Source organism: Haliotis asinina, chromosome 7 (genome assembly GCF_037392515.1).
Source record: "Haliotis asinina isolate JCU_RB_2024 chromosome 7, JCU_Hal_asi_v2, whole genome shotgun sequence".
NCBI lineage: Eukaryota > Metazoa > Mollusca > Gastropoda > Lepetellida > Haliotidae > Haliotis > Haliotis asinina.
The window spans coordinates 14,417,406-14,432,167 of record NC_090286.1 but is presented as its reverse complement, the minus strand read 5'-3'; the positions used below and the strand labels follow the sequence as shown (position 1 = coordinate 14,432,167).

Genomic DNA, 14,762 nt, shown 5'->3' with positions numbered 1-14,762 from the left:
TGAATAAAATTGATATTTTATACTTATACTTATCCTGACTCATGACGTCAAGCCCTCCCAACCGCCCCTGTCAGGCACTTCGAGTTCGCTTCAGTTTGCATAGAGGATGGAGATAAGCATGATAAGCATGAGTCAGGATAAATATAATCAGTCAATTTTATTCAGAAAATTAGATGTTTCACTTGGTGAAGTGAACTGGTGTCTTGCTAAGACTGTTGTCAGTCTTTTATCTGTCAGCCTCAGAAACTGGTGTCCTGCCAAGACTGTTGTCAGTCTTTTATCTGTCAGCCTCAGAAACTGGTGTCCTGCCAAGACTGTTGTCAGTCTTTTATCTGTCAGCCTCAGAAACTGGTGTCACGCCAACTTTACATTACATGAATATTGGTCACATGACATGATTTGGTACATGGAAAACTATAAAGTATGGCAGAGGCCACTTGTTAAAATTCTTGACATGAAAACTGAGAGATTGTTAGACTAATTTAACACAGTCTCTTTTAAAATCCAGATTATTTTCTGCTATTTTGCCATACTTTGTTTCTCGTTACATTCTTTCAGTACGAAGGAATCTTATTGCTGCAAAAATGTAGCTAATGGAATGAATTAAGCTGATTATGGGGACCTATATTCAAACTCAGCATTTGTATTCTTTATATTTCATGTTTTGAATTGACGTTATTGATGTATGAAGTGTGAAATTTTTGTGTGGATAACTTGGCATGCCAAGTAATGAAATGTAAACTGTGGCCCCGCCTGGCTGTATGCATATCAATGTCTGAATTGTTCAGTTGTCTGTACTGACAAGGTCAGAAGGTTTTGTTTCAGGGACAGGTGTAGCATGCTTCATGTTTCGATTCATTAGATGCACACAGGTGATCTCTCCTACCTGAGCTCTGTCTAAAAAAGCCTCAGTACATTACAGTAGCTGACAATTATCAGGTATGAACGCACTTTTCAGAGTGAAACACTAAACTGGCCTTTGACATGACTGCTGAGATTAATAATAGATAGACCAATGTCTCTTAATTCATAAAGGTCCTTGTCAGACAATCTCATTAACTCTTTCCTTTTTCTCTTTTAAGCAGATATCGCAGATATCATTACAGGTCGTGTCAGAATGACCTTTCATCCAAGCAGTCAGAGTCACTTATGAGGTGTTCTGAACTGAAAGTCTGATTGTGTTTCTAATCTTGGAGTGAGTGAGTGAGTGAGTGAGTGAGTGAGTGAATTAAACATTTTGCAAATTTTAAATGGAAAACTTAGTTGAAATATTTTTCTGGTGTATTTTGTAGTGAAAGTTGCCATGGTAATGAAACTACTCATGCCTTAAAGTTGAGCCTCTCTGGCATCACATTATTAATGTTAGAGGAATTATCAGTCAAAGTTTTCAGAAAACAGAAATGCCATACTTGGATATGATTTACCATGGGAGACAACTCTGATGGGTGTACAATTCCTCTCTTAGGTGAAAATTCAACGTAGGTGTAGCCCAACACACCACTTAAACTTGTAATTACAATGACACTTCAACTTTTTCTGTGTTGAAAAATGATTTGCAATCAATGGTATATTCTGTCTGGTTTTGTGTAAATAGTTGATGGAAAATTACTTTCACTGAGTACAGGCTGTCATAGAATGTGTATTGTGTTGTTAGCTGGACATTGTAGAGGTCATTTAGATCATAACTCTCATTCTCAATAAAGGGTACATTTGTTCCTCTGTGCTCTGTGTTTTCCTATGTTTAATTTTAGTGGATTCTTTTGCATTTTGCAACATATCACCACCTCTGCTGAAGATAAAAACAGCATGTGTCTGCCATATGTTGGGAATAAATGAAATATATCCAAATGATTGTTAATTTTGAAACGTATGTTACTGCCGCCACTAATACTGTACACACTTTTGAAGGGCAGTCAGTATGTTATCTTCATTCTAGAAAAAAGACCGTAGTATTTTGCCATGATAGACGTTTCACTTGCCTATCAAAGAAACTAAACAGGTAGTTAAATAATTTTACTGCTGAATTTAAACTGTGAGTCATCAGTTTGTAATTTACCTGTACCAGTCTGAACTAGGCCTGTCAAATGCATGTTGTTAAGGATCATCATAATATCAACGTAAACAAGATATATCCAAATTTAACTTGTATGATGATTGCAAACATTAATGGTCTTAGTACGATATCAACATTTTGTGATCAGTCCATAATACCATCTCCAGTATTGCTCAGAATGTGATCAATGTGCGAAACCTTCATAGCAGTATGTTTCTGTATCTAACAGAATGCAAGGGAAACAAAAAAACCCTATATTCACATAGTCCATTCCTGTAGGGTGAATTTACTTCTCTATCTTGGTTGTGGCTGATTGTGAACTGAGGCTGTGAACGATGGTTGACGAACTATGCATGCAAACTGATAGAGAAATGTATGTTACACTTGGTGATGTACATTTAACCAGAGCGTCAAGTTCTTCATGGACATTTAAAGAAAACATCCTTTTCATAATCTTTGATATTATGAAATGCTGTTGATGTTTAACTAGAATGCCGAATGGATTAAGCAGATTTGTCCATGCATATATTAAGTCTTGAATTCAGAGGAAAACAATTTTACTGAAAACAGTTGATTTGGGGGTTATTTGAATTTTGGAAATTGCTTGCCATAGCCACTGACACTTGCATAGTCATATTATGTTGTTGGCGTGATTGTTTGTATGTAGCATATAAATGTAACTTCAGATACCTAGAGAACATTTAGGGCGAATCTGTATGATGGTAATGTACATTTCAAATGTGTTTCAACCTGATGGTGAGGATAATGAAGTGGAAATATCCTTTTTGGGTGATGTGAGGTAGTGAGTGAGTTGGATTTCATCCCCCTTTTTGAATAATTTAGCAATATGATGGCTGGGCACACAAGAAATGCATTTCACACATTGTGTCCATGCGGAGAATCGAACCTGGGACTATCCACTGTTAGATCCTACTGCCTTATTTTGGCGAGGGAAAAGCTGATTTGTCAGTGTCCTAACCATGATGATGTCACATGGATTCTGATGTCTTAGATGAACTTGTATTCAGTTTTCAAAGAACCCTGAATTTGGATGCTGTTGAAAAGCAGAGAGTGATGGGTTTGTTTGCAGTTACATATTTCAAATAATTGAAAGAGTGTTTGCTTGTTTCTCAGTCAAACCTTTCTGATTGTATTTAGTATAACAATTCATAAAGCCATAATGAAATTTGGTAATGTCTGGTACAAATATGAGTCATGGTTGGATAATGTTGAGTCACACATGGATATGAGAAATGTACATGATGAATTCACTGATTTAAAAATATTATCAAAGTTGCTCGAAATGATGTAGGTCACCTTACTCTCATCTTAATTTGTTATATCTGTTGAAGTGAAATAGGTAATATTTGTGTGAGAATTCAAGTGTGATACAAAGGCAGTAATGTATGTCACATTCCATGTATATGAAGTCTATTTAAGAAACGAAAACATTTGAATGCTTTATTTTGAAATAATTGTGTAGATTATAGTTTAAGTGTTCTGAAAGTGTTCTTGTCTCCAAACATTTGTGTATAGTGAACATCACACAAACCAAATGATATAGTTTAAAATTATATGGATATGGTTCTGGGCCAAAAAGATATGTGCCCTTGGAAGATCTTGACTGCAGCTCTTTTTGGGACATTCATGACAGTTATTTGGGTTTTTACCACCAGAACATTCTCCACTATGGAAAGGAAGACAAAAATATATCTTTAATACCTTCTGTTCAATACTAATCAGTGTATTGAAGAATCGCTTTCATCGTAATGTATATTACTTAGCTACATTTTTTTAAAACTCGAAACATTACTTTGAGAGACAAAATAGTATGTTTAAAACAAAGATTACTTGACAACTGTAGCTGTGTATTATGTACCTAATAAGCCTACAGTTATTGTATATACAGTAACTTCATATTTCAGCTTTTGATGTGGTCAAATGTACCCATTTATTGAGAATGAGTGATAATGGGGCTCAGATTTGTACAGTATGGAAATAACAATTTATGTTGTGAAAACATTAACAGTCAGCTGTTGGGGGAAATTGGAAAACTGTGTACAATCAGCTGTTGAGGTGTACTGGATGAATGTGCACAATCAGTTGTTGGGGTGTATTTGGATGAATGTTAACAATCACAATCAGCTGTTTGGGGGTAATTCAATAGTGTGTACAATCAGCTGTTGGGGTGTATTTGGATGAATGTGTACAATCAGCTTTTGCTGGGGACAAAACAGTAAAAAAAGTGATGAAATACTTTGAACACTTTCAGACAATGGAAAAATGTGAATATCCTACTACAGTGAAAATAATCAGCAAAGTAACATTTGATGTTAAATCTGCTTTCAGTCTGATTCACTGACCGTGGGTTTCAGCGTAGGGTGGTGTTAATGAGAAAATACATGATACATGAAATACATGTCTCTTCCTGTCAATTATCATGGATATCATATTGAGTAACCTGCTCCATTCATGAAAATGTCAATATGTCCACTCATGTCAGCTGTCTTGTATGTGTTCAACTATATTTTATTCATATAATAGTTTTCTTCTTTGGATGTCTGTTATCAGTGACAATTCGTCTGAGATTTCATGTTTGAAAGAGGCAAATGGCCATGATTGCTAACAAAATGAATAGAAAGACTTTGCTTTGCAGCTAAGTGTGTGGTGATCTGTCAGCATGACAAATGATGAACTGAACCTGACTGACAGTAGAAAAAAGGAATGCAACTTACAGGATGGTTTTATCAATTGCTGAGGGGCTGGATACACATGTATCATGAATGGCCGATCGTTTTGAAGTTATCTTCCCTTTATCCACTAGGTGCACTGATCTGGACAGTCCAACATTAAAGTGACTGCGCATGTTATATGCGTGATGTTACTATTACACTTAGAGACAGTTAACCGGTACAGCCTTCACCTTCACCGGTAATATTCATGCTGATATAGCAAGTGTTATGTCCTGAAATATTTAGTCCATGATTCTATGAAACACCTGGGATAGTCATGACTGCTTGTATTTCAAGAATGAATTGCGAAATAGCAGTTCGAAGTGAGGCGGTGGAATCAGCTGATCATTTTCAGGTCAAGTTTCGTCATTTTGTTGACCTTTTGCAATTGGTAATTCAAGTCTGACAGTAGATGTCTCAATATCACACACTTAAAATTGCAGTGTATTTTCATTGTATATGTACTCAAATCGCCTTAGTATTACAGCCAATATAGCTGCATTCATGCGGTGGGGAGCTGATGCTGTGCACAAAATGTAAAACACTGAAAGTCTTGTTACGAAAATTTCATCGGATTGTACATTGAAATTTTTGACAACACAAATATTTAGCAGGTACAAAGAGAACTGAGAAACAATGGTCAAGTAATTGTAAAATAACAGTAACAGACAAATTATGTCAATCATCACCTACATGTAACCATGCAATGTTGAAATATGATAAGCATTGGCAGAACTGAATTCTAATTTTTTTTATGTTTGTAATGGCTTGTGAAATATAAAACCACTGTATATATATATGACTGCATTTTAATTATCCTGAATTACAGGTATAAATTAAAATGTTTTGTTTTAGCTTAATTTTTAATAAAAGAGAATAATATTAAAATATTCATTTCCTAAATATAATATTTTGAACACAGAAGACCCCATACTACTACTAGTATATGTACATATTCAATGGCACTTTCCACCTTCTTTTTTTATTGCACTAAAAATACATATATTCATACTACTAATAAATTTCAATCTATGAAATGACACTGTTAGGTGTTTTAAGCATCAAATGGTTTACATTTTACTGCAGTGTCTACATACAACTTGCCTTCACAATAATCAGATTATAATAATAGACATGAAAAAGCTTGTATTTTGTTGATCAGATAAATAAATACATCAAATATATCAATAAAGTCGGTTTCTTTCCCCACTTTACATTGTAGCTATACTGTATAATGTTGTAATTCTATCCCAGCAGGGGTTAAAAAATCCCATCGCCTGAAGCCAGGGACAAGTCAGTTTATATTTGGAGCAATCAAATAATGGTATCTTACTTGTCCCTGGACTACTAGATAATTTCCACCTATGGTTTCAAACTGCAAATAATCTTGGATTTCATTCATATCTGCTCATAATGAAGCTATTAAAGTTAACACTAATAATAAAGTAGAGCTAGTAGAGCGTGATATTATCACACTCTCCATAAATAGTCCAGTAAACGTTAACATCACGCATTGTGTCAGAAAATCTCAGCAAGTGGAAAATTAGTCAGGACAAGTTACTTTCTTGAAGTCACTTGCTCTGTGGCAAGTGGCTTTTCAAATATATTTGAACCACTGCCCTTTTTTTGTATGATGGTGCGTGTGTACTTTAGTATTACATTACACAGGCATGACTTTATTCAGTCATTGTACATATTATCTGTTAAATTTGTAAAAAATATAAGTAAATGCATAAACATATCTTCATAGAATAATCGTGGGGTTAAATTCAAAGTTATGTCATCAAAAACATATATTTGATTTTAAACACATTTTATGTGTTAATCCTGACAAATCGACATATTCCATAATTTTCTTTGAAAATTTTTGAATGAAAATCAGAATACAAAGTTAATGTTAGATAATATATAGTTTGTCATAGGAAGTATTTGTCAATATAATGTTATCAAAACAAGAAACACATAAGTAATGTAATTCTATCATACACATCCTCTTGGGGGGTCAGAGTTATATGTTGTTTGTTGAGACAAATCTCTGTAAATGACTATTTATATTAAGAGCTTTAAGTTGTGATAACTTTCTAAGAAATGAATCAATAAATTCACATATGTAAAATGACTCACAACACTGACCGATGACTTATTTTACAAGGGGTAAATATTTTATTACAAACTAGGATGACTGGTACTTGTATTTCCAAAAAGGATTCAGATAGGTGAGGAACTGCTGCTGAATGGTACATATATTTCTAACTAACTGTTACACACTGTGCGGAATTTCTTCAATTGTTCAAGGATGTGTAATAATCACAATTTGGCAATAAAGAACTTCCAGGTGATGCCTGTTGGTTGGAGGTGTATCTCCAATTTTTTACACTGAGATCAGTGGTAGTATGGGAACTATTTGTAAGATTTTAACGTGGTATGTTGGAATTATTACATCAGTGGGAACTAGATGCTGCCCATAGCTAGATAAAACATTCTGGCCCACAAAACATTATCTGTAAGCTAAGGTCAACCTTGCTAAAGGCAAAGACAACCAGTTCATGACTGATGACTTGTCACTTGTTGCAGTTTCTGATATTTAAAGATTGGTGTTTGTGATATAAAACTGATGCAAAAACATGTACATTTTTATGAAAGACACCTGTCAGAGATGTCAGTATTCATTTGTGTTTAATTGTTTTGGAATTTCATAATTTAGATGCCAGTCAACCTAGATATTTACTGATTACAGCCAATTTCAGATGTTTGGCAGACAACTTCAAACTTTGGTGTCATATCAGTGTCCATAGCAAATGCATGTAAATTAGTTAAGCATGGTCATTTAGATCCGGGTAAATAATCGTCGTTGTAAGAAACAGATTTGAACAAACATAAAATTGAAACAGTGGCATCTGAGTATCTGACAAACATTTCAGAAGTTGAATGGTAGCTGCTGAATCGTGCTTAGCATGCAGTGTACCAAACAGTCTTGTCAAAGCTGCTGAGTGATCTGGTCATGGTGCAGAATCTGTCATGTTAACCATTATGATTTAAAGGTAGTGCAGTACTCTAAACAATAAACCATTAGTTTGAAAACTGTACTTATTGGTTTAATATTGTTTCTAAGTTTCAGTGAGAAAATATCTTATCAATTTTTTAGATATTTTGATATTTTCAATAAAAATCTCAATATTGGCAGTTTGTGAATCCTACCAAACAGTAAAACCATATATGCAATGTTTTTCACGAGAGAAGTGTTGAAACATGTCAGAGTTAAGGATGATATTAACTCCTGTGATCACATTTGGGTGAGGTCATGTGGCTGAATAGAGCCATGTTGTCATCGTCCCTAGAATCAAGAAACATTCAATAGTTACAGTAGAATACTTTTATAATGAACACGAATATAACGAACTGACGACTATAGCGAACTGTTTTAAAAGTCCCCAATAAACCACTATAAAATCATGTTATCATATAAAAAAGTCGTGAATAACGAACTCTCTATAAGGAACTTACCGTCTATGGTGAACTGATTTGCAATCCCCATGAGTCCCAGGAAATACTAATTGACGGTGTCAATGACAATTAGCGGTGCTCACTTTGAAATCAGTGTATGACAAACTCGGGAGTAACACCGTTACCAGTAATTAGTGGTTTGAATAACCAACTGAGCTAACACAATCAGTGTCAATTCAGATTTCTCATGTAACACGGCCTGGATTAACAAATTTAAGCAGTGTTGAGGTATTGTTGCCAAATCATCAGAAGGTGAAAGTTCATCAGTGAACCCTGACCTTGTCAGTGATTGGTTAACTTCCCAGCTGCCTGGTTACCTCGCTTCAGACATTGAAGAATTTACTTGTTCCTCAAAAGACAACTGACATGTCATCGTTTGATTCGCTAGCAGATTTGAATGACCCTGTGGCATGCATGCAGTCGTCCAAGTGTGGACAAAGCAAGATAACTGACTTTGCAGTGAAACGTATGTAATTGTCGTATGAATGAATGCATGAATAAACTGAGTACATCGTAGCTGTATTGTACTATATACATTGTAGTGTGTTTTTATTGTTCTTTCGGTGGATTTTCATGAATAACGAACTACGGATATAAAGAACTAATTTCAGTGGTCCCTTGGAGTTCATTCTAAAGGTATATTACTGTACCTCAAAGACAGGGTTGTGTTGCTGCCAGCACATTTAGTGGAATCATTACTCCATTTATCACAGCATTAAAGGAAGCACACCCACTCAGTGAATATCACTATAAAAATAACAGACTTCTGTTGCTGCTTATTTTATGATATTTTTTACCGTTTTTCCTTTTTTATCCTCTTATTTAGAAATCAGCATGTGTTTCTCAGTCTGTTGGCCAGTCCTTAACATGTACAGATCAGATTAGTGTTGAAGTGGTGCCTTTAGATGATTTCAGATTAGGATTTGTCCATTATTTGCAGTGTTCGAAATACCTGCCTGCCCAATTGTCTGGGACTGGATATTTTCAATGGTTAGATTCTCAAATTCAACTGCCTGATGGTTTGGGCTGAAATTTAGACATGCGTATGAAGATATTTTGTGCTGAGGTAAACTTTGGTCAGGGTTGGTCTTGTGGTTTGGCTGAAATTTATGGCAGTTTCATATCCTGTTATTTTGAAATTTTCATGATGACAAGTTAGACTTTGTTCTTTCCTACAGAACTACCTCTATAGAACATGACATTAATACTCCTGGATGAAACTTGCTGGAACAATACCTCGTATGGTTAACTGGTGCTTTTATATGTTCATAAAGGGGTATTCCACAGTGTTTCAGTCTTTATTCCATGAATGATTTTCCTGATGCATGTCACAAAATTTGCATAAATATTTTTGTTTTGCATTTGAAGTTAGTTTACCAAAGTGTTCCTCCATCAGCTACCAAAAACTTATTACTCATCTCTGTATAATGTATGATTAGACTGTGATGAGTAAATGAGGCTTTCTCCTCACTCAGTGTCAGCACCACACGGGGGATGTCACATCAGCTCAAGTATTACAAATACTGGCTCAGGTGATCATGACAAAGATGACAGTGAATGAATCCGGGATCAACCAAGATCACACATTAATCACACAGTTAGTGTGTTTACTTCAGAAATGGAATAAATTCCCATAGAATTAGGAATGAAGGAGCAGGGTGGTGTAGCAATCTTTGTTCCAGCTGTTTGTCTGTGCCTATTCTCCTTTATACTGACTAATTGCTACTATAGACTATGTACTTACATTGCTCCTAAGTTAGCTGGTGTATCCATACCTTATTTGCTTACATATGTTCAGTCAGACTGTCCTGTTAACTTACTTCTCCATGCTAATTCTGTCTTAATTCCTGTTGTACTGTACAAACACTTTCCCAGTCTTGCATATATGCACCCCCTTATTTGGTTCATTAAATGCTTGATAATGGTGTTTGAATTATCAGGGAAAGTGCACTCTTGCTGTAATAAAGAAGTTGTTCATCCGTAAATTGTTATCCTTCCATTGTAAATCAACTTTTAAATACTTGTTGGGGTGGTGGGCTAGCCCAGTGGTTAAGGCATTCTCTAATTACGCTGAAAACCTGTGTTCAATTTCTCACATGGGCACAATGTGTGAAACCTATTTCTTGTGTCGCCTGCTATGATGTTGCTTGAATATTGAAAAAAGTGACATAAGACTAAACTCACTCACTCTAAATACTTCTCAAGGAAGTTATATCTTCCTTTGGTTATGTAACATGTAACCATGAAGATGTGTGTCAGAATATCTTCAGTAACCCATGCTTGTCATAAGAGGCGACTAACAGGATTTGGTGGTCAGATTTGCTGACTTGGTTGACGCATGTCATCATAATCCAATTGTGTAGATCAATGCTCATGCTGTTGATCACTGGACTGCTTGGTCCAGACTTGATTGTTTACAGACTAACACCATATACCTAAAATACTATTAAGTGCAGTGTAAAACTTTCCTCACTCATTCACCATGTTCCATTTACCAGCAGCAGCCACTACAAATGCTGTTCCATATATTCTTTAAAGGAAGGTCAGCTCATCATCAAATACTTGATTAAACACCTTGTGTAGAGAAATCCTGTGTTGATAGTTGTACAAAGCAATGGCTTGAAGTAAGCAAGTTTGAGGGTTACAGTCAAGAGTTATTTCACATGTCTCTGATAAGGACCTGTCCTGTTTGGCAAGAAAGAAATCTAATTATTATGGTGTGAATGAGATTAGACAGGATTCTTCTCATGTTGTAATTACATCTTGGATAATGTTGTGCATCTGCTGTGGACCCACACTGCAATTTGATGAGGGACAATGCTTCTGGGAGTCGTGAAGGGGATACTACTGAATGTCTGTGCAAGCATTAATCACCAGATTCCACCACAAGTGTTCCACTGCTGCCATAGAACGAGGCATCACCTCCTTGTATAACACATACATTGTAAGACATTTTAATGTAACATACATTTAACTGATGTTATTGTTTTTAGTGACCTAAAAATATGTAGATTTCTCATTGAACTACATTTTACTTGAAGATGGTTAGTCATTCAGGATGCACCATTAATTTTCTTGTTTTGATAGGGAGTGGTCATTCCATGCAAGTAACTACTATTTAGATGATATTTCCATTTACAAAAGCATTGTGAGGTATCCCACTGTTCCTAAAATAAATGGAGGCCTGTGCTTTGTCTGACACCCATTTCAGATGCATACTTTGTTACATTTAAGCTCATGGTAATACAAATCACTAAATGTATTTAATACAGTGGAAGCTGTCTAAACTGGCACTCATTGGAACTGAAGAAATAATCCCATTTAGAACATGTGCCAGATTGTAGAGCTGATAATAAATGTACAAAAACCATGGAAGGGACTGAGATTTTATGCCGGTAATGACAGCTTGCCTTATTGGACACACTGTATTTAACTTATACACTGATTTGAGAACATAGTCAATCTGATGTTTGTACTGTAAACAGCTTTAGTGGTATCAGAAGTGGTGTCTGGAGAGAGGTCTGTCATGTGGTAAAAGGCGATTTAGTAGATGGTATACGCTGACATCAACACTTGTCATGAACACAGCTTGACCAATAGACCCACTGTGAGTGCTAATTGGCAACTTGTAATGGATAAACTCACAAAGTGGTGGGAGTCGTGAACAGTTTCAAGTTCAACAAGACGTATATACCACATATGTCAACACCAATATGTTGACCCTATTGTCACAGTATAGACAGTGATGGGGTACATTATGACAACATACTGACTCTTCTGTCAATATCTTTACATAGAATCTTTGCAAATGTTGTTGAATGAAACCTATAGACCAAATATGTTACTTTTGACATGCGAATAAAAGAGCAGCAAAACTGGATGACACAAATTCAGTGATAAATAATTCCAGCTTTCAATATTTTCTGTACAAAAAGGATGTCAATAGTACAGTCCCACTTGGCTTCAAACAAAGGCGATTTAGGGAAACAGTTGTCATGTTTTTATGTTTATGTTTGAGATATGTATCCAAAACATGGTAATCAAGTTACTTTGACTGCAACTGGTGAACACAAACGGTGATGCATATGGCAGCAAAACATTTCTATGAAGAACCTTGCAAGACATGATTTTTGAAATAAGTTTGATGAGAAAAATTGGATCAGAAGTAAAACATGCAGTCGACAATGTATTGGAGAAGGGCAGGCATATGATGTATTAAGTATTATGTCTCAAAACGTCTGGAATCATTTCAAGTGGTGGTTTAGGGTTTTGCAGATGTGTATCCAAAATAAAGATAAATGCATTTGATAAACTTTAAATCAAATCTGGCTAACAAACCACATGAATAAAATATATTTATCCCCACAACAAAGTTGCTGGGGATATAGAAACGAGTTCTGTCAATCTATCCATCCCTCATACTTTGTCCAAAGTATATCTCCTAAATTATTTGTGATAGCGTAACCAAACTTGGGACACATGTCAAGCATGATCCCAAGATGTGCCTTTGGGGGTTTAGGCCCAGATATGAATTTTATTTCTTATGGTTTCCATAGAAACATGACTGGCTGTGACAGTGACTGATGATGAGGATGTCATCTTGTCTGGAGCAGATCTTCCAAACTATACAAGCTAGCTTCATCAAACTTTGGTACACATGTTCGCCATGTCCAACATGATTCCTACATGTGCTTTTTAGGGTACACCAGTGTGTGAATGTTATTTTTTGTGGTCTCCATGACAACAAGTTTGTCTTTGACTAATATTGGTGGTTGTGCTCTTTTCCGGAGACAAACTTTGAGACCCTTCACTATCTCCTCACCAAACTTAGCACATACTGGTGCCTTTTGGTAGGTTTAGATTTCTGAATGAAATATTTTTTTCATTTCCATGGCAACAAGTTCCACCTTGACTGAATTTGGTGGTTGTGTTCTTTTCCTTACAATACTCTCCTTCCACTCGGACATATCCACATCAAAACATTGACATACTGTACTGATAATTAGTGGACATATTCATGAAGAGTATTTTGCCATTTGTCTTCTTGTTTCAACGGCTTTAAGAAGCAGAGACATGGAAGGTTTAACAGTAATTGAACAATCAATAGGACAAAATATGTCTCTAAAGTGAAATATTTTTTATTTATCTGACCATGGTAACTCGAGACACCTGTGGCATTGAAATATTTCTGTAATCTTGCACCCAGCTGTCTATAGACAGTATGTGGCCAGAACCTGACAATTGATTACTGAGTGATTTGTAGTTACCAGTTAGATGAACAATAGTAGAAATATAACATAATGCTAATGATAGAAAAATAAATGAGATGATTACAATGAGGCTAAAAAATTTTCTCATTTTTATTCTGTCATGGACGTTTTGAATGGAATACTGTTTTTATGATGGATTGTTTTTCAGTGACAGAGCCTTGTTTTTTAATAGGCTGATAGCCGATCAATTCTTAGACTTGCTGCCAGAGCAACCACCTAAACACACTGTTTAATTTGGTTACTGATTTTGTATGATGCCCGTGGTTCTTGTAGGTTATGAGTGATCCGATCTGTTTTTTGAGGCATCTGAAATATTCATGTGGATCTGATTGTTTGTCATTTCCTAAACATATGGCTTGACAGTGGCGCACAAAATCTATGCTGTTCGCCCACTGATGGTGTGTAATTTCTTGCACATGATCAATTATAGTCTCATTCTGTGAGGAGACACAGCAACCACATCACAAAACATAATGATAAATTCATTTGAGCTGCATATCATGTCAGTGTTACGTAATGCAGATTACAAATGAACTGTTGTTTGTGAAATTTAAAATATGCAGAGGACGAATGACGTTGACATTAGTGTTACATTTATTTCTGTCACTTCCCGAAAGAATACTTGGATCACAAGTATTGAGCATTTTTGCCCTACTTTTAGGATGCCAAATTGCTTCTGTTTGAGGAAAATGGACATGTGAATCAATGTTTTTATTAATTCTAAACATTGCTTTTCAAGTGGGACAATTGCCTTGAATCTGTAAATTCCTGGGAAAAAATATGGGCAATTGATCAGTCTGAACTTGTCTTCATTGTAGATGAATGGAAGCCTTTGGAACTGTAAAGCTGATGTGTGTGAGCTGTGTCATGAAATGGGAGAGAAGATGAATACATAATATCTGGCAGTTTTAGAGGATGGAGGTTTCCGTGTTTTGTTTTTAATCTAATATGAAGCATTTGCATTGCATTGAGGTTGTTGAATATTAACTGTCAAAAGCCCTGTGAAAGTGGAAAGTCTAAGAGTTGACTACAGAAGAAGTGCAGAGTTAGATATTATTGTCTTATGTTGGACATGTTTGTATTGAGTTACTGTCAGTCATGTTTGTGATCAGGTCCCTGGAGCCACTGATCTGATAGGCTCAGGAGGTGATCACTTGTGGGTAAGCAGACCTAGTGACAGCACTGGCTTGGTGAGACTGTCCG

At 35.7% G+C, this 14,762-nt stretch overlaps 1 protein-coding gene across 2 annotated transcripts in view; it reads left to right on the top strand.

The window, feature by feature from the left end:
* LOC137290605 (protein EFR3 homolog B-like) overlaps nt 1-14,762 on the top strand; it is a 72,745-nt gene that overhangs the window by 21,350 nt on the left and 36,633 nt on the right. The window lies entirely within an intron of this gene.